The 27,403-nt window shown below is 43.5% G+C and overlaps 1 protein-coding gene across 1 annotated transcript in view; it reads left to right on the forward strand.

Moving 5' to 3' along the window:
* LOC122808202 (rootletin-like) overlaps window positions 1–27,403 on the forward strand; it is a 295,087-nt gene that overhangs the window by 79,441 nt on the left and 188,243 nt on the right. The gene's annotated exons all lie outside the window — the stretch shown is intronic.

Consider the following 27,403-nt stretch of genomic DNA (forward strand, 5'->3'; position numbering starts at 1 on the left):
ACAAGTCTTCAGCATGATAACAGAGAAATGGGGGAGCCCAGACATAGATCTTTTTGCCTCTCCTCAAAATTATCAATTGAAAAGATTCTGCACAAGGACTTATCACAGACAAGCATGGAAAGTGGACGCTCTATCCTTCAGTTGGAAAAACCTATCAGTTTACGCCTTTCCTCCTCTCCCTGTTCTACCCAAGGTCCTCCTAAAAGTCAGACAAGAGAAGCCAAAGATGATATTAATTGCCCCGGACTGTCCCCGCTAATACTGGTACCCAATCCTAAGGAACTTGTCTCAGTACCCAGCTTGGACCTTGCCTCAAAGGCCACAACTACTGTCCCAGCAAAACAATCAGATCCTGCACAATCAACTAAAGACTGTGAACCTGGCAGCATGGCTAATCATGTAATCATACAAATGACACCTCTCAGTAACGCTGTGATGGATGTCATTTTGGAAGCCAGAAGGCCTAGTACTAGAAAATCTTATGCTGACAAATGGAAGAGATTCTGTGCTTGGAATCAAGCACAAAGAACTGATACAGCAGAACCACATATTCCTCAGATATTACAATACTTGACTGAGATGCTTGACAAAGGCCTATCTTTCTCATCAATCAAAATCCATGCCTCTGCCATTTCGGCTCATTACAATACAGAGCCATCAATCTTTTCTCATCCTTTAATAAAGCAGTATCTTAGAGGAGCCAAAAATTTAAGGCCTCCTAGAAGATCACCATTACCTGCATGGGACCTCAATTATGTGTTGGAAAAACTCACCCTGCCACCATTTGAACCAGCTGCTACCACTGATTTAAAGTTCTTATCATGGAAGACAGCTCTGCTACTATCAATTACTTCAGCAAGAAGAGTTTCAGAGCTATAGGCCGTCATGGCTGTAGAGCCTTTTATCATATTTTACCCAGACAGGGTGTCTCTGAGGACAAATCCTACTTTTATGCCTAAGGTGGTTTCCATTGTGGCTCTTAACCAAACAATTCATCTGACAACTTTTTATCCAAATCCGCAGAACAAAGGGGAGATAATTCTGCATTCCTTGGACGTACACAGACAGCTAAGATTCTACTTGAGCAGGACTAAAGCTCTAAGAAAAACTGAGCAATTACTAGTGTCATATGCTGCAGGATCAGAAGTAACTGCTATTTCAAAGCAGACATTTTCAAAGTGGATAAGCCACTTCATCCGTTTCTGCTACTTAAACCATGGTAAACCTGTGCCCAAGGGCATTGGGTATCATTCCACCAGAGTAGCAGCTACTTCAGCAGCCTGTCTCGGAGGAGTAACAACCAAAGACATTCTTAAGATTGCTACTTGGGAGTTCTGTTCACACCCCCACAAAGCATTACCATTTGCCTCTTTACTCTAAGTCCAGGGCAGGCTTTGCCACTGCAGTGCTGCAGGGCCTTATAGCCGCACCTAATGCTGTTTAGCTCCAGCCCCCCAACCATAGCTTTGGGATTCTACCCAAATGTAATGACTGCAACAGTGAAACACTAAGAACATAGTACAGTTGTGTGCACTTACCATAAATGTAGATGTTCGAGTGTATTCACTATTGCAGTCCAGGTTACCCTCCCGCCATCCCCGTCATTCTAAAGTTTATCTTTCCTTCTCTATCTTCTGCAACCTATGTAAAGTTTATATTGATGCATGTATATATATATATATATATATATATATATATATATATATATATATATGTAATATTGCTACCTTTTTGGGGGCACCTGACATCGAGGGCAAGAAAAACTAAAGAGAATGGCGTCGGCTGCATGTTTTATACCCCTGACAACCTGACGTCATGGAAGAGAAGACAGCAACCAACACAGGACCCAAGACTTTGGAATTCAGGCCGACTGAGGGCAACCTGCCAGCAGATTACCCAAATGTAATGACTGCAACAGTGAATACACTCGAACATCTACATTTATGGTAAGTGCACACAACTGTACTTTGCTTTGACAGAACCAGGTCCAGTCATGGCTCCTTCTTTGGGACTAGATTCGTCGAAGCGGGGTGTGACCCCTGTCCCGAGGTTGTCTTTCTTGGTTCCGGGCTCCCTTCCCTCATCGGGTGGACCTGCTTTCCAGGTGGTGGATAGGACACTTGCCTTGGCAGGCTCCCAGCTGGTACCTTCTGTGCCAGTGACCCATATATACCTTTCCTCTCAGCTGCAGTTGACACAGCCCACTACTCAAGGACACCAGGCACGGGAATCTCAAGACATCCGTCCACAAGGTAACCATTCTGCAGAGTCCTCCTCAGATGTCCCTGCTGAGGAGTACCATGCAAGAGGAAGAACGTTGATTCCAGTGAAGAATCCCTCACTGAAGATACAGACTATGATGAAGGAGAGGGGTCCCCACAGTCGCCCCCTGAGGATGTCTCCTTTGGAGCCATTCTGGAGATCCTGAAGCAGCACAGGGAGTGGAAGTCCGCCACCCTTTCCTCGGATGAGTTTGTATTCTTGCAGGCCTTCCGTGCCTGGCCCTCTACTTCCTGGGTGACCCCGCCTGCAGATGACCTGGTTCAGCTCCTAGTGCAGTGTCCCTGGAAGAATCCTGATATCATTGAACCTATCCTCCAGAGACCAGACAGAATTCTTTCTCCTCCAGAGGACAGTCCATACTGGTCCAAGGGCCTGCCAGTAGATACTATGGTTGTGGCAATGGCTGCTAAGAAAGAGCTATTCGAGGAGAGCTCCGGCGATAGACTTGGGAAATGGATGTACTGTTCAGCAGCCTTTGCCATTTGGTCCCTGAACTATCTGGCACATTTTACCTGGCTTCAGAGAAATCTAATCTCAGAACTCTCAGAAGCCCTTGCAGGAGCAGTTTCTGACAGGGTACTTGACAAAGTTGCCTCACAGCTTGCCACCCTGGTATCTGTCTCTAACTCCTCCATGCGGTTGATTTCTCATTCTACCGAAGGGCGGCTAGAACAGCAGGTGCAGGCATTGTCACGAGATGTCATGCCTAGATGCACTAAACGCAAACAAACACCAATCACAACCAAAGTGTCACATAGCTCACAACACCAGTGTGCCACCCAGCAGCAGCCCCTAAGGCAAGACAACATACCTAACACTTTAGTCATAGGTGACTCTATAGTAATTTTGTGGATACCTTTAAGTCTTCCTTCCTGAATGCCCCGAAGAGGCCTCTTCTCTTTTTGGCCCTAAGGTAAAAGACACTTTATCCATGTGTGAAAAGTACAGTAAGACCTTATGTGTGGTAGGCGTACATTTTTCCATCCCCCCAATGATCCTACTCTAGAAATCAGAGGAGTGGAAATATGTGGTACAAGAAATCCCAGAGTCCTTTCTGTGACACACAGGGTGACTTTTCCCCCACCGGGGCAGAGGGGGGAACTCAACTGGAAGACGCCCCTTCAGAGGCAGAAGGGGTCCGCGTAATCAGGGATCCAGAGATTCCTTCTCTGTACAACCCTATCAGCACTCCTGAAGAGTGGCCCGATTGCTTACCTTTGGAAGTAGTCAAGGGACGATTTTCTTTGCACTGCCTTGCCTGGCAAATGATAACCACAGATCTTTGGGTGCAGATGATAATTGCCAGAGGTTACCACATCCCTTTCAACCTTTATCCAAGTCTGCTAATGCATATTCCTGATGTTCCACCGAGTCAAAGGGAAGTAGCAGCTCAAGAAATCCAAAAGCTGCTTCAAAAAAGGGCCATCCAAACAGTTCCACCAGACCAGATAGGATCCGGATTCTACTCGAGGTTCTTTTTAGTGCCAAAAAAGACACGGGACTGGAGACCAGTTCTGGACCTCAGAATCCTAAACCAGTTCGTCAAATAAATGAAATTCCACATGGTCACGGTTCAGTCTATACTTCCTTTTCTGGAGAAAGATAATTGGATGTGCTCCATAGATCTTCAGGATGCGTATTACCACATAAAAATGGACAAATGCTCCAGAAGATTTCTCCGCTTCAGCTGGGTGCCAATCACTACCAATTTCGAGTGCTGCCCTTTCATCTCTGTACTATCCCCAGAGTGTTCACCAAATGCATGGCAGTGGTAACAGCTCACTTGAGACAGCAAGGATTCTGGATGTTTCCATATTTAGACGATAGGCTCCTCACCATCCCAACAAAGCATCTACTGATTTCAGCTACTCATTACACTCTACAACTACTGGAACACTTGGGGATAACAGTAAACAAAGACAAATGCAACTTGACTCCTCCTCAAAGATTGGAGTTCATAGGAGCAAATTTCAACACTCAATCTTGCCTAGTCTCCCTCCCACTCCACAGGCTGGAAAGACTCAGATTTCAACTCCGGGTGATACTCTGTCAGGACAAAGCTCCAGCTCGGGCAGTCCTCCAACTATTAGGGTCAATGGCAGCATTGATAACAATAGTTCCACTAGCAAGACTACACATGAGAATACTACAGTGGCTTTTAGTAACACAATGTTCTCTCCCTTTTTTAATTTCTCCGAATCTTTTGGGTTTCTAATACCATGACGGGAATGGACCCCATTCCTAAGTCAAAGTACGATTAAAGTTAATGAAATTAGTATTGTTTCACTCTGTGATGTCAGTCAAAAGTGCTATTCGCAGCACCCGCAATGTGCCCATTAATGACTCCTTCTGTAATTCATATGGAGTTATGTGTATTGGTAGCATATTTAAATATGATGGTAAACTCTTTTTTTTTATAAGACCCATTGCTCCTACTATACTTGGAACTATCTGGGTATCCTTCTTCCACACTGCTCTTGTTTCTGCTTACAGATCCTGATATTTTATAACCTTGTGTCTCTCTGTACGCAGGACACTGTAATCACTGGGTGTGGTGATTTCAGTGATCAATGCTGCTCTTGTCTTCTTTTCTTGGACTACTATATCAGGTTTTCTAGCATCTATCTTTTGAACTGTTGGTAATGGATGATCCCATGTGATGTAGACTTGATCATTTTCAATGATGCTTTGTGGCTCACGTTTCCAGTGCTTCTCAGCCACTTTAAAACCATAATGTTTGCACAATCCCCAGTGCAACAGTCTCGCCACACTATTGTGCCTTTCAGTGTACAGGCCCTCAGCCATTAGTATGTTACAACTAGCAACGAGGTATGCGACTTTTTCCAGTTCGTTTTTACAAAACCTACATTTATCTGTTTCTTCCACATGTTCAATGGACTTTGTAAATCAGCGTGTACGTAGACCGCTGTCTTGGGCTGCCAATATTAACCTTTCATCTCTTGGTTTAAATTCACCTCTCCTTAACTATTCCTGCATTCGTTCCTGATCAGCATGAGGTTCTTCCAGAAGTTTTCTATACTTGCAACTATATTTATGATTTTTCCACATTTCCTGCCTTTTCATCTGGTCCTTCACCTTATATTCTTTCTTTTGTTTTTTGACACATTCAGTTGCTGTCTGATTTTTATCTGCGTCTGGTTTGATTCCCATTCCTGCTTGACGACGATATGCTTCTGCTAGGTTGTCAATGGTCCACTTTGACTCACCCTGTGTCCTTTCAAATCAGGATAACAAATTGGTGCAAACAAGACTTAATTTGGTGGATGAAGCCAAAGAACCACCTATGGAGTCGCCCTTTCTTCACCTCTTAGCCCAGAGCCATAGTGACCACAGATGTTCCCAATTGGGTGGAGGGGCATTTCCAGGGAAGGACAGTCCAAGGCACTTGGTCACCCTTGGAGGACAACCTGCATATCAGTGTCCTAGAACTGAGGGGAGTGCTTCTAGCATTGCAAGCATTTCAACCTCTTCTCCCTTCAGTTCCTGCCAGGAAAGCTGAATACTCTGATAGACGAACTAAGCAGAAATCTCATGGACCCTCATGAATGGAAACTGGAACCACGGATATTCAACATGTTGACACGCAAATGGGGGAGTCCAGTCATAGATCATTTGCCTCACCCGAGAACTATCAGTTGGACAAATTCTGCACAAGAACTCATCACAAAAAAGCCTGGAAAGTGGATGCTCTATCATTCAGCTGGAAAAACCTATCAGTCTATGCTTTTCCCCCTGTGCCTCTGCTCTCCAAAGTTCTACTAAAAGCCAAACAGGACAAGCCAAAAATGATTTTGATTGCTCCAGACTGGCCTTGCCAACACTGGTACCCACTCCTGCGCAATGTGTCACACCTTCCACTGTGGCACCTGCCTCAGACACCTTACTTACTGTCTCAGCAGAACAACCAAATTCTGCACACTCAGCTCGAAACTTTGAATCTTGCAGCGTGTCTAATCACCTAAATTCACCCTTAGCATCCCTCAGCAAACCTGTGATGGATGTCATTTTGGAGGCAAGAAGGCCTAGTACCAGAAAATCTTATGCTGACAAATGGAAAAGATTCTGTGCCTGGAATCAATCACAAGGGATAAGCACAGCAGAGCCTAATATTCCTCAGATTTTACAATACTTAACTGAGATGCTTCACAAGGGCCTGTCTTTTTCTTCCATAAAAATCCATGTCTCAGCCATTTCAGCTCATTACAACTCAGAACCTCCCTTCTTCTCTCATCTTCTGCAAAAGCAGTATCTCAGAGGGGCCAAAAACTTAAGACCACCCAGGAGAGCTCCAACCCCTGCCTGGACCTCAGTTTTGTATTGGAAAAACTCACTCTCCCTCCTTTCGAGCCAGCTGCTACTGCAGACTTAAAATTTGTCTCCTGGAAAACAGCTTTCCTTTTAGCAGTCACTTCAGCTAGAAGGATTTCCGAATTACAGGCTCTTATGGCAGTGGAGCCTTTCATTATTTTTCATGCGGACAGGGTGTCTCTCAGGACCAATCCATCCTTCATGCCTAAGGTGGTATCCAGTGTGGCTCTTAATCAGACCATTCATTTGCCAACTTTCTTTCCCAATCCACAGAACAAGGGGGAGTGGATTCTGCATTCATTGGATGTACACAGACAACTTAGATTTTACTCAAACAGGACAAAATCTTTAAGAAAATCTGAACAACTACTGGTGGCATTTGCTGCAGGGGCAGAGGGAAAGGCTATTTCAAAGCAGACTATTTCCAAATGGATAAGCCATTGTATTCGTTTTTGCTATATGCACCATGGTAAAACTATCCCCCAGGGGATCAGATCTCATTCCACCAGGGCTGCATCTACCTCTACAGCCTTTCTCAGAGGTGTTCTTACCAGAGACATTCTAGAAGGTGCTACCTGGATCTCAGTTCATACGTTCACCAAACATTACCATTTACCTTTCTTCTCGAAATCCAGAGCTGCCTTTGCCACTGCTGTCCTGCAGGGCCTTATAGCTGGTCCTAATGCTGTATAACGCCATCCGCCCAACCATAGCTTTTGGGAATCTACCCAAATCAAATGACTGCAACAGTGAAACACGAAGAACATCGTACAGTTGTGTACACTTACCATAAATGTAGATGTTCGAGTGTATTCACTGTTGCAGTCTTGGTTACCCTCCCTCCAACCCCCTGTTTTTCTCTTACTATGCCTCTACTTTCCTTTACTATGCTTAAAAGACTTTTTGGTGTATTTGCTTTTGTTTGGAGGTATATATTTTTATGTTTTTAATTACTTAAATATATAGCTCCCCATCTGGGGCAAGAAAAACTGATGTAATGGCGTTGGCTGCATGTTTTATACCCCTGACGACCTGACGTCATGGAAGAAGGAACAGCAACCGATGCAGGATTCAAGACTTTGTTAATCAGGCCGACTGAGGGCAACCTGCCAGCAGATTACCCAAATGTAATGACTGCAACAGTAAATACACTCGAACATCTACATTTATGGTAAGTGTACACAACTGTACTTTCTAAACCCAGTCACTTACTCAATAGCATCATCTCCTTAACTAATATAATATGTTCCTGCAACAGCTGTGTCAGGACATTCTGCAGGGAGCCTTAATCTCAGACAAAGGCTTACATTTCTAGAAAATGTGTTCCCAGTTTCCTCTCTCGTTCCCTTCACATCTTCCAACATCTGCTCTTCATGTGAGGGAAAATCCTCTGAAGTCTACTTGCTGTGTAAAAGTACCAGTGTAAACACCATACAAAGACCATAAACCTTCCAGACTTCATAGCATACCTAAAGGCTGTCCAAATGTCCTCCCATTCCTCTTTTGTAATTGTCATTCTAATTTACCCTCCAGTCTTTTCAATCTTTTCTGATTATTATTATTATTATTTTTTAAATGTCTTTTAACATTTTATGTGTCTTTTATTCTGGGTGATAAAAGTATGCCTGACCTATGTAAAGAACTATAGTAATAAAAAAAAAAGCAATCTGATCTTGTTAATCTTCGTTCATTCATGATGGATGGGTCTCTGTTCCGACCTTGGAACCAACTCGGTCGATATAACAAGCTCGCGCCAGCCAGACACACTCAAGCTAAGGTTGCCGATAGTGCCCCTCTCTTCATCTCCTTAGATCTCGTTTGCCGCATAGTGTTTCAAGACGCATAAGGCCAGCTCTCACGCTAAGTGTTCTGCTTTTCTAAATATTTTGAAAATCTAGCCTTACATTCTTCTATAATCCTTCCTTTTTCTTAGTCATTTATAATTAGAGGTAATTCCCTTTCTGTGGGAGTGATTTTTTTCTCTCCTTTTACCTTGTTGGTATTTCTTCGTACCATTATTGGTACAGGCCCCTCCCTTCCTTTACCCTCTCCTCCTACCACCCAACACTACAACCTGTGAGAGATGCACTTACATAGCCAAACTGGAAGCAAAGCTCTCTCCACCCAAGATTGTGCTAGACAGTCAAGAGGAGAAGGTTAACACCCACACTACACCTCAAGCAACACATAGCCCTTCTAAACCCACACCACCAACACCCACATATAGCAACACTAATTCCACATATGCAGAGGCCCTTAACTGTAACCTGCCCAAGCAACAAGGACCTCTGAAGGTGAAACGCAAACAAACACCAATCACAACCAAAGTGTCACATAGCTCACAACACCAGTGTGCCACCCAGCAGCAGCCCCTAAGGCAAGACAACATACCTAACACTTTAGTCATAGGTGACTCTATAGTCCGGCACACTGATGTCCCACTCACCAGGTTGAACAAGGAGAAAATTACAGTCAGCTGCCTGTCGGGTGCCAGGATCCGCCACATAACGCATGCACTCAAGTCACTCCACAACAAGTACAAATATGACTCTGTCATTGTCCATGTTGGAGTGAATGACTTGAGACTACATGAAAAGAGACATGGAAGAGCTCTTGGATCATGTGGCCCAGGCAGATATGACCCTAGCCCTGAGTAGCATCCTGCCTTCTCCCAGAATTATACCACAATATAAGGACAAAATGATTGACTTCAACAATTGGCTAAGCTTCTGGTGTCATTCAAAGGGGATCCAGTATTTGTCTGCCTGGGACGATATGATCAACAGACCACGATGCTTTGCTAGAGATGGTCTGCATCTGTCATCCCTGGGATTCAGGTTACTGGCTAAGGCTCTTGCCACCCCTATAGTGCCTTTTTTAGGCAAAGTTCAAAGGACAAAACCACCACCGTAACAGGTACAAGCAAGCAAAATCTGAAGGTAATGCTACTCAGTGCTAGAAGTCTAAACCTCAGAATGCACTCTCTCGAGGCACTCCTAAAAATGGACAACATCGATATCTGTGCAGTAACTGAGACCTGGTTCAAGGCTCCAGAGAGCACCCCCGCAATACCAGGCTACTACTCTTACCACACTTTTCGGCCACCAAACCAGGACCGAAACACTAAAGGTGGAGGAGTGTCCATATTCACCAAGGATATTCACACCACCAGGCTAGTTGCCCAACACAATGCATCTGAAATTCCCCAGGTGCAACTGACACTAGGTAAGACTGCAATCCAAATTGTAGCTTGCTACAGATCCTCCACCATGCCCCAATATTCTCACTGCACCTTTCTAAACATACTGGAAAATATTAAGATCGAACCAAACACCCTAATACTGGGTGATGTTAACTACCCTGCCATTAACTGGGAAAAATACTCGTGTACCAACACCTTTGCCCAACGGTTCTTGGAATTCATAAATTCCAACGCCCTGGATCAACTACTTCATAGTCCCACCAGGGGCTCCAATATCCTAGATCTGGTCATTACCAACATGGGAAATCAATACTCCACACCTATGGTCACCCCCTTGTTAGTCAGGCCTGACCATAAGCTAATCACCCTTAACATCCACAAGTCAGAAGTGACAAACTTCATGACACCCATGCAGACAGGAACTGAAAGTTTGACTGCTGAATCCTACACTAAGGCACTGTACGAGCACATCCACTCATGCATGAATCGTGCCATCCCAAATAGAACCAAGATGCTCTCCTCCAAAAAAAGGAAGCCAATCTGGTGGTCCCCTGCCATAAACAAACTTTACAACAAAAGGAAGAAACTGTTGCAGAAAAGAGGAAAATCCCAGGATGCCAAAAACTCCCTTACCAGCCTCAGTAAGAAACTGAGATCCCTCATAAAATCCTCCAAAGCTAGTTACGAAAATAAAATTGTCAAAGATTCTAAAGACAACCACAAGGCATTCTATAGATATGCAAAAACGGAGGAACTGCACCAAGCTAACACACAGTGAATGTTTATTCAAACCAAACACAAAACACCTACCTCTTTTGTGTTTGGTTTGAATAAACGTTCACTGTGTGTTAGCTTGGTGCAGTTCCTTCGTTTTTGCTTACATTTTTTCTGCATCCTGGTTTTACCCTTAGCCGTTTCTTTGTTTCTACATTCTATAGATATGTCAAGAATCTAAATGGCAATGCTTATATCTGCTCTGAGCTACAACAGAATGGCATTAAATATACTGATCCCAAGGATATTGCCAGTATCCTGGCAGATCAATTCAATGCCAACTTCACCCCCCCTCTTACCCCCTAAACGGTCCATCTCAATACCGGAAGATTGCCAAATTCCGGTAATAACGGCCACACAGGTAAAAAAACACACTCTGCAAAGCTAAGAATACAGCATCCATGGGACCAGATGACATCCTGGGCTGTGTACTACATGAACTACAATATGAACTGGCACCTCACCTAAGTGTCATGTTTAATCATAGCCTCACCTCAGGTTTCATGCCCACTGAGTGACGCAGAGCTGCAGTTATCCCACTCCACAAGGGGTGATCCACCTTGGTTCCCAGAAACTACCGTCCCATCAGTCTGACGAGCCTGATCTGCAAGGCCATGGAGCGTATTATCATGGAACTTATAAATAAAGACATTGGCAACCTTCAAACACTGGACCCCACCCAGTTTGGATTCGTGATGGGCCGATCTTGTCTCCTGAACCTGATTGATTTCTTCGAATCAGTCTCCAGAGCCATGGACAAGGGTAAGGTGCTCCACACAGCCTATCTAGACCTCGCCAAGGCCTTTGACACCATCCCCCACTCTGGAATCATAGATAAACTTACTAAGCTGGGCATTAATCCCTACATCACCCAATGGGTTGCAAACTGGCTTACTGACAGAACCCACACTGTAAACGTAGCCGACTCCAAATCCAGCTCCAGACAAGTGACAAGTGGAGTACCTCAGGGTTCAGTCCTGGGGCCACTCTTGTTTGGCATCTACTTCTCTGAAGTACAGGCCAACACTAAGTGACTCTGGCTAACAAAGTTCGCAGATGACTGCAAACTGGGAGCCATTATTGAATCCCCAATTGATGCGGATACTCTACAAAAGGGCCTTACAGAAACAGATGCATGGTGCCAGAGCCATGGGCTCAAGCGCAATGCCAAGAAATGTATAGTTATCCCCTTTGGAAAAAAACATGTACCCATGAATTACCACATAGGTGGCAGTACACTAAACACCGAAAGTGTGATAAGAGACTTGGGGACACAGGTGGACAGTGGTCTCACCTTCGATAACCACATTGCCACAACAGTCAGGAAATCCTCGTATGTGGCACACCTCATCACTAAGGGCTTTTCATCGAGAAAAAAGGAGGTCATTGTCCCACTGTACTCATCCCACATTAGACCCATTATAGAATACAACACCCCGTTTGGTATGTACCTCTCAAGACATCTGCAACAACTGGAAAGGCCACAGAAATACTTCACTAAAAGAAGCACAGGCCTAAAGCAGATGCCCTACGCTGACCGCCTTAAAAAACTCCAGCTATACTCTGTTGCATATCGTCTACTCAGAGGCGATCTCTGCTTAACATACAAAGCCATGTCAAACCCAGAGCTGTTGGACATGCTACACTAAAAGAAATCCCAATCCCTCAGAGCCACATGCTCCAGGGATGTAAACCTTGTCATCACAATAAACAAAACATGCTGGAGGGATAGGTTCCTGACCCAGAGACTCCCCAGACTCTGGAATAGACTGCCCATATGTGTCAAACAGAGTGCCTCTTTGGCCCTCTTCTAAAGGAACCTTGATGGTTGGATGGGAGAAAGGAAATTCACCACAGGATCACATCAGTCACCCTGCTAGACAGGGGTCCAGGGAAGTAAATAGTGTGTGAAGAAATAGCCAGGGAATTGTTATGGCTAGGCTTGTATAGGCCCTAGGGCTGATAGCCTAGTACCAACCTATGAACCATCATTGGTATTCTCTTCTACCCCTCCCTTTACCCTTTGGGTATATTTCTGTTTAGTATTGTTGGTAAATTACAAAAAAATGTACGTGCGTGTGTATCCCTAGTCGCGTAACAGGATGTGTCATTGTTGTTCAATTGCCGTTTAACTGCTGTTTGATTGTTCTTATCTGTATTCTTGATAATGGCTGATAGTAAGGGCACTGATGGATTTAATCAGTGTGACAAATGAGGCAGGACGATGCCAAACTTCTGATGGGCATCTCTCCTGCATACATTGCCTAGGAGTAGCACATTTGAAGGTTCAACCTCCGTGCAAGCTCTGTAATGGCTTTAGTGCCCATGCCTTAGCTGAGCGCAAAAACAAACTAATCTTAAAGGGTCTCTTGAAAACCCCTTTCTCGGTGGCTTTATCTGAGCTGGAGGTCTCAACCCCTCCTAAAAAGAGACGAAGAAGAGGAGCCATTCAGTCCCATCTTCTTCTCTATCCCAGGATCCAAAAACTGCTAATGTCCAGATTCATACGGAACTGAAAACTAAACATGCCAAAATGACTCAGACACCTACCTTGGCACCGGAGCCTAAAACTCCATCCATGGTGCCGTCCTTCATTACGGATCCGACGACCACTATTCCCACAGTACCACAAATCCTCTCTGCACCAACAATAGCTTCTCCCTTAAAACTGGCCACTTCCCCCCATCATCACAACCTTCTGGTCTTCCAACCATGGTGCTGAAGGTCGAGACACTAGCCAGGACCCAATATTCCCCATCCATTGACCCCTTTGTTGGACAGCAGCTAAGTTCATTCCTTGACTGACCTGAATCCCCATCGAGGATGTCAACCCGTTCCACCAGGAGCCTTTCGGGGCATGATGAAGTGAGACTTGTGGATCATTTCCTAGCGGCCAGAGGCATCCCTACTCCAACTAGGACCTCCCTCCCACCCGGAGCCAAAGGTTTTTCTCCACAGACTCCAACCTATATTCCTCCTTCAACCTCCCCGCAGGTCTTGGAGCCCTCGATGCCAATGCCTATCCCAGTGCCAGCTTTTTTGGTTCCACGGGCAGATATTACAGTGGTTCTGGAACCTACCCTGTGGACCACAGCTCAATCAGAGCCATCCCATCCTTGAGACCATGACTGGTCTGTCGGCACCGTGACTCCTAGTACGGTGCCGTCTACTGTTCCAGTTGCTTTGGCAGCTCCAAGTCCTCTCACAGCTCCTTCCCTGGTAGTGGGCTCGTCAGAGTGGGGTGTGACTCTGGTTCAGAGGTTGTATTTCTCAGTTCCAGACTCCCATCCCTGTCTGGGTGGGCCTGCCTTCCAGGTTATGGAGAGGGCATTCACCTCAGCAGTTTTACCATTTGGCTCCTTTGGCACTGGACTGTCATACATACATGCTCTCTGGTTCATAGCTGCCACAGCCCACTACACTGGGACATGAGGCATGGGAGCAGCAAGACAGCCTACCGCAGGGCACCCTTTCTTCAGAGTCCTCTTTAGACCTTCCCCATGAAGAGCCACCTTATGAGAGATCGTGCAAGAGGAAACACATTGAGTCTCCTGAGGAACCTCTCACTGAAGATACAGATTACAATGAGGGGGAAGGGTCCCCACAGTCACCCCCTGAGGATGTCTCCTTTGGAGGCATACTGGAGATCTTGAAACAGAGGGGTGACTAGAAGTCCACCAACCCTCAAGTGCAATAACCTCAATAGCTTCAAATCTCAACTTCATTCCTACTACTTACTTAACAGGAAATGCAACTGCTCTCTTCCTCCTTTGCCTCTCAAACCCTCCTCTCTCCTTACCCCTGGCTAACCTCTCCTTACTTCTTAACCTCTCCTCTCCTAACCCACTCTTAATTATTAATTTGTTTCTTATAACAAATTACTTCCGCCAACTTCTATACTATATACTCTCTTCTTCTGAACTATTTGTTCATTCTGCTGTTTGTTTATCACATTGACATTGAATCAAACTGTTTGTGTCTTTTGTTTGATCTTTTTATTATGTACTATGTATTCTTTATACTATGTATGTTTTACTTTGATTTTACAATGTATCTAATTAGATTTGTGGAGCTTTTCTCCCCGGGCCTCCACTGAAAACCGGCTCCATGAGCCCAGTGGACCTCCCCGGTCATCAAACTGGAAATAAATAAATAACCCTTCCTCGGAGGAATTTGTATTCTTGCAGGCTTTCTGTGCCCAACACTCTACTTCCTGGGTGACCCCGCCTGCAGATGAGTTGGTCAAGCTCATCATGCAGCGTGCCTGGAAGGCCCCTGACACCATTGAGCCAATCCCACTTAGACCAGACAAAATACTCTCCTCACCAGAGGATCAGCCCCATTGGTCCAGAGGCTTGGCAGTTAATGCTGTGATGGTGGCAGTGACCACAAGGAAATAACTTGCAGAGCAGAGTTCTCCTGTCCATCCTCCAAACAGGGAGTCTCAGACAATGGACAAACTAGGGAAGCGGGTTTATGCTTCAATGACCTTTGATGTACGGTCGTTGAATTACTTGGCACATTTTACCCATCTCCAAAGGGACCTGGTCACAGAACTTTCAGGAACCTTAGCAGGAGCAATGTCTGATGAGGTATGTGACAAGTTGCTTCACAGCTTGCCACCCTGGAATCCATATCGAACTCATCCATGTGGTTGATTGGACATGCAACTGAAGGGGCGGCCAGAGCAGCGGGTGCAGGCATTGCCATGAGATGTCACACCTGGATGCGCTTGTGCAACTTTGCGGACCCTTTCAAATCTTCCTTCGCCAGTGCTGCCATTGATGCTTCCTCTCTCTTTGGTCCAGAAGTTAAAGACATGCTAGCCAGGTGTGAGAAGGATGGCAACGATCCTACACTAGGCATCAGAGAAGTGGAAAGGTGTGGTTCAGGAAATACTAAGGGCCTTTCCGTGACACATGGTGAGTTCCCCCCCCCCAGCGCAGAGGAGGGAACCCATCAGGAAGAACCCCCCCCCCAAATGCAGAGGGGGTCGGCGTAGCCAGAGGTCCATAGATTCCTTTTCTGGGCAGCCTTACCAGCACTCCTGAGGAGCGGCCCGATTGTTTGCCTTTGGAAGCAGTTGGGGGATGATTCTGTTTGCACCACTTAGCCTGGCACTGAATAGCAACAGGTTCCTGTGTGCAGACGATAATTACCAGAGGTTATCACATCCCCTTTGATCTTTACCCGAGGCTGCAAAGGTGAATCCCTGACATTCCCACCCAGTCAGAGGGATGTAGCAACATAAGAAATTCGAAAGCTGCTCCAAAAAAAAAGTCATCCAAACAGTCTCACCAGACCAGATAGAATCCGGATTTTACTCAAAGTTCTTTTTAGTGTCAAAAAAGACAGGGGACTGGAGGCCAATTTTGGACCTCAGCATCCTAAACAAGTTAGGCAAACAGGCCAAATTCCGGATGGTCATGATTCAGTCTACCTTCTTCTTTCTGGAAAAAGATGACTGGATGTGCTCGATAGATCTCCAGGATGTGTATTACCATATAAAAATGGACAAATGCTCCAGAAGATATCTCCGCTTCCATCTGGGAGCAAGTCACTACAAATTTTGAGCGCTGCCCTTTGGTCTCTCCTCAGACCCCAGAGTGTTCACCAAATGTATGGTAGTAGTAACAGCTCACCCGAGAATGCAAGGATTTCCAGGTGTTACCATATCTAGACGACTGGCTCCTTACTGCCCCCACCAAGCATCTATTGCTTCTTGACTTACACTACACTCTACAGCTAGCATGACTCTTAAGGATGTCAATAAATGAAGAGAATTCGAAAGTAGTACCTACTCAAAGCCTAGAATTCATAAGAGCTGCATTCCACACAAGGTCTTGCCTTGTCGCTCTTGGCTTCACAGAGTAAGATCTCAACTGAGTGATACTCTCTCAGGACAAAATCCCAGCTCATTCAGTCCTTCAACTGCTAAGATCAATGGCGGCAACAATTACTGTAGTTTCCTTAGCAAGACTCCATATGAGATTAGTACTGTGGCTGCTAGCATCACAGTGGTCCCTATTAACACATCCTATGTCCCACCCAATCCACATAACGAACCTCTGCAAGCAGGATCTGAATTAGTAGATTAAGCCAGAAATGGAATTATGGAGTCGACCCTTCTCACCCCCTCAGCCCAAGGCCGTAGTGACCGCAGACGCATCCCTGATGGGGTGCTGAAGCATTTTCATGGAAAGACAGTTCAAGGCACCTGGTCCCCTTAGAGGCCAATTTGCATATCATGTCAATGTCCTAGAACTGAGGGTAGTGCTTCTGGCGTTGCAAGCATTCCAATCTGCCCTCCTGTCGGAGACAATTGCTATCCATTCAGACATGTCAGTCGTCTGGTATATCACCAAACAGGGGAGAACCAGATCCTACCCTTTGTGTCAGGAAGCCATGAGAGTATGGCAAAGTGAGATATTCTCCAACCGCTTTCTGGCAGCCACACACACTCCTGGGAACTTCAACGTAATTGTGGAGAAACTGAGCAGATCCATTCTCCTGCTTCGCGAGTGGTCTCTCAATCCTAAAGGAGCGGCGGAGATTTTCCGTCGCTGGGGTCAGCCTTGCTGTGATCTATTCATATCTCCCACCACCCACAAATGCAGCAGCTACCTTGATCTAATACCCCTCAGGTGGAGTCCCCGAGGAACACTGTAGTACATGATTGGCCCCCAGGACTGCTTTATGCCTCCCTTTCCTGTGATTCCACAATTTCTAAAGAAAGCACTTTGGTTGAGAAGTAAAGTAATCCTCATTGCCCCCTATTGGCCCTAACAAGTCTGGTTTCCTTTCCTTTGGCCTCACCTGGTTCACTGCCCATAGACTCTGGATCCAACTCCAGGATTATTGTCACACTCACAGGAGTTGATCCATCCAAACCTATCGAGCCGCAAGCTGAAAGTGTGGTACCCTCCACTTCCAGTAATTGCCAGGCAAACTAACCTATCTTCCCCTGTACAAAAAATATTTCTGACTTCCCATAAACCGTTCACTAGGAAAATTTATTATAGTAAATTGAACAGATTTTTGTTTTGTCCTTGAGAAAAGGGACTGGACCCTTTCTAGCTCCCATTAATTCAGTGTTGGAATATTTATCAACCTTACTCCATTCAGGAGCTTCAGCTTCTATGATTCGGGTCCATTTAGCAGCTATCTCAAACTTCCATAATGGTTTCCAAAATTCCTCTTTAATATCTCACTGACTGTAAAACTTTCTTGAAAGGAGTCATGCATATAAAAGTGCCCTTCAAAGAGCCCATTGAACCTTGGAATTTGATGCTGGTCCTACAATCGTTGACTTGTCATCTCTTTGAGCCTGGTGCCACTTGCGCTATAGAATCCTTGTCTCGGAAGACTTTATTCTTGGTAGCCATTACCTTGGCGAGAAGAATATCAGAATTGCAGGCCTTGTGCATAAAACGTCCTTACATAGTTTTCCATAAGGAGAGAGTATCTGTTCGGACTAACCCCTCCTTTCTACCCAAGGTTGTCTCGGAGTTGAATATTGATCAGTCCATCTACCTGCCAGTTTTCTTCCCATGCTTTTCTAATAAAGGAGAATATTGTTTGCATGTATTAGATGTACATAGACAATTTTGTTTCTACTTAGGACTAAATCTTTCCGAAAATCTGACCAATTGTTCCTGTCTTTTTTAGGACCCAAGTTGGGAAAATCAGTTTCCAAAGTCACTTTGGCGAAATGGCTGAGAGACTGCATCTCTTTTGTCTATCAACAAAATCAAATGCGTTTAACAACTAAAATCAAGATGCATTCAACCAGATCAGTTGCTACTTCGGTGGCTTTTCATTCCAGAGCTTCTATGGATGACATTTGCACAGCAGCCACTTGGGCTACCCCTCATACCTATATCACTCATTACAAATTGGACTTGGTCTCCAGGGGGAGAGCATCCTTTGGCTCAATGGTGCTCAGGGATATCCTTATGTAGTGCCTCCCAAGGCACAAAGTAGCTAGGGACTCTGTCCCATCCGTCATGAATGAATGAAGATCATCAACATCAGATAAAGAAGTTATGTTCTTACCATAACATTCCATCTGTGTTATTGATCTTCATTCATTCATGACATCCCACCCTCCTACACCTTCCAAAAGACTCCTGAAGGTTCGGATTTTGTCCTGGTTACATGCTAGGGCATTTGCTCAGTCAAAGCCTCCACTTTCTTATCCTTTATTACTTATTTATCATTTGTTAACTGGGAAAGTCCGACTTGGAACAAAACCAGTTTTCAGCGGAGGTCTGGGGAGAAACGCTCCAGACCCATGTCTTTGTAACGTGGGAGGAAATCAGAGCACCTGGAGGAAACCGACACAGACACAGGGAAGACATGGAGACTTCATACAGAAGGCACCCCAGCCGATAATTGAACCAGGGAACCTCTTGCTGTGATGCCACAACACTACCGCTGCACCAGTGTGCCATCCTTACGGGCAAACTCGATCTGAGGACATGAGGAGAGGGGCACTATGGGTAACCTCAGATCGAGAGTTTCTGGCTGGCGCGAGCTTGTTATATTGTCTTAGTTGGTTCTGAGGACAGAATTGAGATCCATCCATCATGAATGAATGAAGATCAACAACACAGATGGAATGTTATGTAAGAACATAACTTCTTTTTTTCACTGCCTGTATCTTATTGTCCATGTCCATGGTCATTCGCTTTAGATAGCTTACTTTTTAATAAATGTCTTCTTGTTTTTTTCCTGCATATCCTTAACTGCTCAATAATTGTATATTACCCCTAATGAGAATAATTGGGGTCATACCATAGATAATTTGAGGGGACACATGCATGGGATGAAGCATTTAGTAGCTGCTTCTCTCCATTAGCAGTTCAGCAAGCAGTCCTGGCAAACGTTTTCTGTTTTCCATCCATAGATCCAAGATGCTCTTTAGTACGTACAGGGATGAATTTAGTTTTATATGGATGTGGAGTCTGTTCAGAGCAGTGGTATCCTCTGCAAGATATAACCATACCTGCAAACCGTATACTGAGTATTTTTGATTCCATTTGACTTCAAATTTCCCTTCTAGCTCATTTTTCTGGTTCTTCTCATTTCCTCCTTTTGCTGGCAAGACCGCTGGTGTGTGTGTGTGTGTGTGTGTGTGTGTGTGTGTGTGTGTGTGTGTGTGTGTGCAAGATGTGTGTGTGCGCTGCGTGTGTGTGTTCCACAACAGTAATGAATGGGTGAGCCATTGTCAGCTGTACTTGTTACTCAGGTCTGCACATTCTAGGTTAAAGGAAAATGCAGCCCTCCTTTTCTCTTGATGCTCAAAGGTACAGAAATATTAGATTGACCACTAATTTCCACAAAAATCAGTAAACGTATTCCAAAACTCAGATATTAACAAAAACTGTTAAGAATTAACAACTTAAGATCTAGCATACAAGAAGGAAAGGAAAGCGAAAACGAATGCAGTATGGGGAAAAGGGACACACGCATCCTAGGTGTAATGGAACTTCAAATCATTTTCCCTTGCTCAGAAATGGAACCAAGTTAAATGCCTTTTTCACAAAATCTGCAAACAGGAAGCTTATTGCATTAATGACACTATGAACAGAAATATTGATAGATGATGCAAAGAATAAACATAAAGAAGGAAATTAAAGGGAAGCATGGAAATCAAGAGGAAAATGTAGTCCTAGATGGGCATAACGCAACTCAACATTTCTGCACATATTTGCTGCACACATCTATGAGCTGCAGACCCAAAATCAGTGCACACCAAAGTAATTATTTTGAGCCTGTGGACACAAAGTCTTAGCAAACCAGAAGTTTCAGTTTGTAAGTTGTGGCCCCAAAGTAGCACCACACGCCAGTCGCTGTTTATATAATGTAGACCCAAAGTCATGGCGTTATCAAAGTCATTTGTAGAATGTGGAATCAAACTAACTGCAGACTTTGTGAGCTGTGAACGTAGTTATTTTGTATTTTAAGCCAGCTCAACATTCCATGTAGTCCTGGTTCGTGCCCTCTCCTAGTCAACATCGCAATTCATAATATCAGGCAGGTCAAGTCTTCTTGGATGCCTCTTACCAAATTCTAAATTCATGCAACATGTCCTCAGCTGCTGGTGTCACTGTGTGCATACATCAGTGCCAAACCAATCAGCCCTTCTTTATTTATTATTTTATTTATTTAACATTTGTTAACCGGGAAACTCCGACTTGGAATATAGCCAATTTTCAGCGGAGACCTGGGGAGAAATGCTGTAGATGCTTGTCTTTTAATGTAGGAGGAAACCGGAGTACCTGGAGGAAACCCACATGAATGCAGGGAGGACGTGCCAGAAGGCACCCCAGCCAAGAATCGAACAGGAGAACCTCTTGCTGTGAGGTGACAATGCTACCGCTGCACCACTTCGCCGTCTTCAGTCATGGTTGAACGTGTGGATGACTTGATAAGTCGAAATCTACTGACTGCTTTTTCTCATTCACAACTTGTGATGGGGAATGTCCCACAGATCTTCACAACTGTACTTACGTTTGGAAACAGACATGGGTCACGTTTTTTTAAGGAATCAATATTGTTGTCTGGTAGCACATTAGAATGCTTCCATTTAATGTGCCAAGTGTTCAGTTCTGCTTCCAAGCCATTAGGCTGAGGCAGGTCATGCCAGAAGAAGCTAAGGTCCAGTGTTCTAATATTAAAGCTATGCTGCTTCTGCATCATTTTTGGGATGAGCTGTAGGGCAAGTGTAGCACTCTGAATGCACCTGGGAAAACCTGCCATCAATTTCTGAAATTAGGTGGTCTACAAAAGGAATGGTCACAGCCCTGTGGAAATACTCTTCGGGATTCTCTGCCACTGCATTATGTCTGTGTGTCTGCCATGCTGTTGTTCTGGGTTTACTTGGCAAGACTCCTACTTTTGATGCATTTGTCATGGCTTCCTGTTACTACATGAAATAATGATCTTCAGTATTCTCTCAAACATCATTCAGGGCAGTTCTTGAGAAGTTAACATAATTCATGGCCTTTACCACATCTAGGGCTGATCCCTGCAGGGAAGTTCTCAAGCCTCGTAAATAATGAAGACATTTTGCTGTGATAACAAGACATTAAATTAATTCAAAGCTTGTGATGTTCTTTACCATGCCATTTGCTTGTGCATTTTCTTCACATCAACTAAACTGCTGAGGAACTTGTTCTAAGGCACAGATAATTGCTTTGTGCAAGGAAATAAAGACTTCAAAGGCATCATGTCATTTAGTCCATCTGGTGTGGCAAAAACTCTGCAGTTTAACTTTGCTGATAACACAGTGTGCAGTCTGTTCTTTTAGTATAGCTTCTCTCTTTGGAGAGTATTCAAAGAATTGCAGTGTCATCTGCTGTTACCATTATATTGCAAATCAGCTGATTCTCACAGGCTACTATGCATTTGTTTATCTGATGGGATCCACATCAAAACCACAAGGCCTTTAGATACTGTGTTTCAATCCTTGGTCCTGCACTTTTGTGTTTCCCACTCATATTGCCAGCCCCATCAGAACACTGATTCCTCATCTTACTTGGATCCAGGTTAAGGTTTAGGACTTTGACTCCAGTGATCTGAGTTGGACGGCACAGTGGTGCAGCGGTTTGTGTTGACGTCTCACAGCAGGAGGTTCTTTGGTTTGATTCTCTGTTGGGGTGCCTTCTGTGTGGAGTCTGCATAGCCTCCCTGCATTCGCATGGGTTTCCTCTGGTTGTTCCGGTTTCCTCCAGTGTTATAAAGACATGCATCTAAAACATTTCTCCCCGGGCCTTATCTGAAAATTGTCTCATTCCAAGTCGGACTTTCCCAGTTAACAAATGTTAAATAAATAAATAGTTTTTCAAGCTGTAGCAAGATTTCTCTGCAAATTGGGTTACCTATAGTGTCACTGCTATTTTCAATGTGTGTAACAAACCCTTCATGTATGATGATGTTCTCATCCATAAAACGGAAAGAAAAAAACAGCAGCTCCTTATTGCTGAAATCACGGACTTCATCCACCATTACACAGTACCACCTACCAGCCTTGTTGGTGTCTGCAATAGTTTCCTTTTGAATCATGTGTCCAGTGACAGAAATCATTTCATTCTGGATAATCTTGAATCTATAAGTAGCATTTTTATTTGCCGAGTCAGTGTTGTCTCAGGATGTCATCTCTACTCTCAAGATGGAACTCCAGCAAAGCTTGAAAGTTCCCACATTAAGCTGTTTTATCACCCAAGTATCTGGCATTATCCCTGTGTCCTCAAAGTGGAAGGTTTTGAGTCCTACATAAAACTATGTTTTTGCGATAGAATTTAGAATGATAAATTTCTTTCTTCTCCTGTCTTCTAATTTTTTTATTGCACCAAACCACAATACTTTCATCTCCATGTAGAATAACTCTCTTGATATTGTCTGCTTTGATAGCACAAGAAGCATGTATTTCATGGCTTGCTCCACCATCCTTAGGATTGGTACCATGCAGTTTATTAAAAAAGTGTGCATCAAAAGCCAGCATTGCCTTTCTTCATTTCTTGTATCCAGTTGTTGCAAGTGCACCTCTTTTTCAGTTTGTAGTAGCAGTGTCAAACAGCACGCAAGGCAAGCAGAATGCTGTGTCAAGTGAGGCACTGTATGCCAGTCCAGGGTAAGTTGCAATCCATTAAGGCTGAAAATAACATTTCTGTTTACCAAATATGGTTGCTGGCAACTTTTCACAGTTCCTGATGGAATAGTCAGCTCTCAGTAATGTATGTTTTTCCTGATCTGCCACCTTGCTGCTTAAATAACTTGCAATGCTGTATTGACAAATTTTAGTTGTATATGTAGATGCAGGGGCACTCTTTGACAGCTGTTCCGGTTGTGGGCTCTCTGCATGATCCTTGTCATTGCACATCGGTTGATGTAGACAGATAACAGCTTCATGTTGCTCACCCTCTTTGCTTGCTTCTGGGAAACATCTGATAGAATCAAGAGATATAATTTATGCAGAATGCATACACACATTTTTTTATGTGCAATATTATCCCTTAAAGTCTGTACATTAGCCTGTAGGCAGCTATGTAAAGCATCCCAGAAATTGGATGCATCTGCTGAATTTACTGTAGTATTCAAGAACCAGCAGCATTAGTGAGCTAAGTTGCACCACCACTGAGTTAATGTACACTTTGATATGCAACATTTATGACTTATTTCAATCTGCTATAAATGCATACTAAGTTTATTACTCTGACATTTGATTCACAAATACTAAATCTACAGGTAGCAGTAGACAGTTACGTCAGAAATTTATACCATGATTCACTGTCTTATCATTTGCTTATATGGCTGTTATTGCCAATACTGGTTAAACTTACAGATGTGCATAAAACTCTACGAACCTTTTCAGAACTTGCCCTTACGGCTGGAAGTACTGTATGATCTTGGTACTTGTGATCTTTGACAAATTCATTGTTTTGATATGAGGCAAAAAGTAGTCCAGTATTGCAGTTGTGAATGAATTCCAGTAATGCGTACACTGTCATATTTAAGAAACAGGCAGAATGATTGTTAGCCACCCTTTTCCTTTTCACCTTCCACAGTGTTCTGCCTAAGACAAGTCCATTTTGTCATTCAGATGTGTTCTCCACAGTCATACTCCTAGTTTTACTTACTTTTTTAATGTGCAATACACACTCAAGAGGAAATAAATGATACAGTAGCAAAATGTGGGAACTTTCAAGCTCTGCTGGAGTTTCGCTTTGACAGTAGTGATGAACCGTAGGTTACAATTTCAAGACTAATTGTTGTCTTCCTGTAGTCATTCTTCTGCTTCATTCCACATTAGTAAAACATCTCGTGTTGTTGTTTGTCTTTTCGGCTTTTCCCGGTTAGGGGTCACCACAGCGGAACTCTGGTCCGCTAATGATTGGCAGTAGATTTTTATGGTGCAGAGTTGCCAGCCCGACGCCCAACCTTCAACGAAGGCACGCCCATTCACGCATGTCTTTCGAATGCCACTCGACTGCAGGGGAGGACATGCAGACTCCACACAGAAGGCACTCCAGCCAAGAATCGAACAGGAGAACCTCTTGCTGTGAGGCAACAACACTACCACTGCACCACCGCACCACCACGGCTTAGTAAAACATCTCGTGTTACAGACATCAAACCAAAAATCTGTAATCATTCCCTTCCCCTATTCTCCTTTGCTGTGACTATATTGCCATCTTTGGATGACCTCATTAAAAACAACAAAGTCATTCTCCATAACAGCATAAGGTTTTTTCTGCCTCCAGTGCACGCAGCCTGCTTCATAAGCTCCACATCAAAAGTATAGTAAAAGCACCAAGCAAGCAGCAGCAAATAGTATCCATTAGCAGCAGTACAGCACACAGATTCATTGTTACACAAACTCTCAGATATTATGGAAATTGGATTATAACCAACAAAGGCACTGAAATATAAAAAGCAGGCATTTTATCCACATACAGAATTTCAAACACCAGAACAAACTGTGCACAAATGTGAAAAGATTAAAGACAAAAAAAAGTAAATGTCCTCACAACAGACTTTACCTCCCAGACCCCTTTACTATTATATACTAGCACCCTGGTTACACAGATGCAAACTGTATTGTTTGCAGTTATTGGTACATTTCAACAGAAAGTCATTGCAGACCCAGCTGTTCTGGACCTCCTCTCACCAATTCCAATATCTCCACTAGTAGTAAAACTAGGGACCTAAAGTTTTACCAACAGATATGTAAAATATGATGGAGGGAGAGTTTCATAATGCAGCACCTCCCAAACCTCTGAAATTAACTCCCTGTGCATGTTAATCATTGTGACTCACTAGATTCCTGTAAATATAAACTAGATGATTTGGGTATTCCACAAATGTACTCCTGGATTGATTAGTATATCCCTGATGCAAAAATGATGTGCAGCCTGAAAGGAGACGCTGGCAAGCTGTGAATTTTCATATTTGCATTTGCACCAAATTGAGCAATGTCTTAATAAAATAGCCAGATTTGCAGTAAACTAACAATAGAAAACATCACTGTCTAGTTTCAAAGAATTAAATTGGTTAGAAATATCACATCAAGTAGCTCTTTCTCAGCTAATTGAAATACACAGACTTCTCTATAAACCAGAAATTTACCCTGCCTGTAACAACTTAACTTCAGATTCTCTCTATATTTGAATAGTGTAGCTAAACTATATATAAAAAAATCCCAGTATTAGTGAAATCTATTCAGAGTACAATTAAAACTTCACCTATCAAAATTATGGATCTGCTCATTTATATCTCCAGGATAAATGCCACTGTTATCTTCATTCAGAATCCTCTGCCCTACAACCGGTATTCCCCAATAGATGAATAGTTTTACTACATCCTCTCAGCTATACAGATAGTTTTGTAACACTGCTCCCCCGTCCTTTGCACTACTACTATAAACCTTATGACAACCATATAAATGTATATATATATATATATATATATATATATATGTGTGTGTGTGTGTGTGTGTGTGTGTGTGTGTGTGTGTGTGTACTTATATTATGTGTGTGTGTGTGTGTGTACCTATATATATATATATATATATATATATATATATATATATATATATATATATATATATATATATATATATATATATATATAAAATTATTTATGAACCTGCTTTATACCCCACCTCTTATACAGGCAGTCCCCGGGTTACGAACATCCGACATGCGGACAACCCATAGATACGAACGGGCTTCCGCAATGTTGGAAATAACATTGAAATAAATAAAAATCATTATTAAAGTTTCAAAAACGTTTCTTTACCTTAAAATAGAGTAGTGCTGTATGTACTTTCCATCTCCCTGTTTTCTCTTTCGTGAAGCTGCTCGCACGTCTTGTTAGAACAGTTGCTTCCACCTTCCCGGAAAACAAGAGATCTGATTGGTTAAGAGATCACTGTGCTAATGATCTGATTGGTCAAGACTGCTACCTTGTACAGTACACAGTATTGAAGCAGTTACTGTACTGTACAGTAGAATGACGAAATTACAATGCATCTCAAAGGGGTCTAGGTGACAGAAGGTGGTCTGAGAGTTCAGGAAAGACTGGAAAATATTCGTGGGTGATGCCTGTAGTACAGAAATGTGAAGTGAAGGTTAAAAAGAGGTACATTTAACATTTTTTTTTGGAACATTCTACTGTACTGTACTGTATTGCATTTTATGCACTGTTGTTTGTATAAAGCAAGGGGAATGTGTGGAAAATACTGCTCTGAATCAGCTGAATTGAAATGTTATTTAGATGTAGACAGTGGTAGTTTTGACCAGTCAGACCTGAGAAGTGTCTGGCTGTAGACTGGAGTACTGTACTGTATGTATATCCTGTGGAGCTCCACATTTGTACAGTACTGTATTGCAGCCAGACACTTCTGTGAACTTCCACGTTGGTGATGTTACGACCCATGCCTCCAAAACGGAAATCCGATGCATGTGCTGGTGATGTGCCAAACAAAAGGCAAGCACTCACCGTGGAAAGTAAAGTGGAGGTAATAAAGAGATCCAAGAGAGGTGAAGCACAATCTGCCATTGGAAAGGCATTAGGCTGTAGCTGGTCAACGTTCGGAACAATTTTAAAAGACAAAGCAAGAATAATGAATCATGTGAAATGCCATGCCCCGATGAAAGCTACAGTTATTAGAAAGCAACGCAGTGGTTTAATTCTTGAGATGGAAAGGATATTGCTAATTTGTATTGAAGACCAAAATCAAAGGAATATATCCCCATTAGGCTTTCATTAGTGCAAGAAAAGGCTCGAAACCTTTTCAGTGATTTAAAA

Source organism: Protopterus annectens, chromosome 8.part0 (assembly GCF_019279795.1).
Source record: "Protopterus annectens isolate FY-2018-M chromosome 8.part0, PAN1.0, whole genome shotgun sequence".
In the NCBI taxonomy this organism is placed as follows: Eukaryota; Metazoa; Chordata; order Ceratodontiformes; family Protopteridae; genus Protopterus; species Protopterus annectens.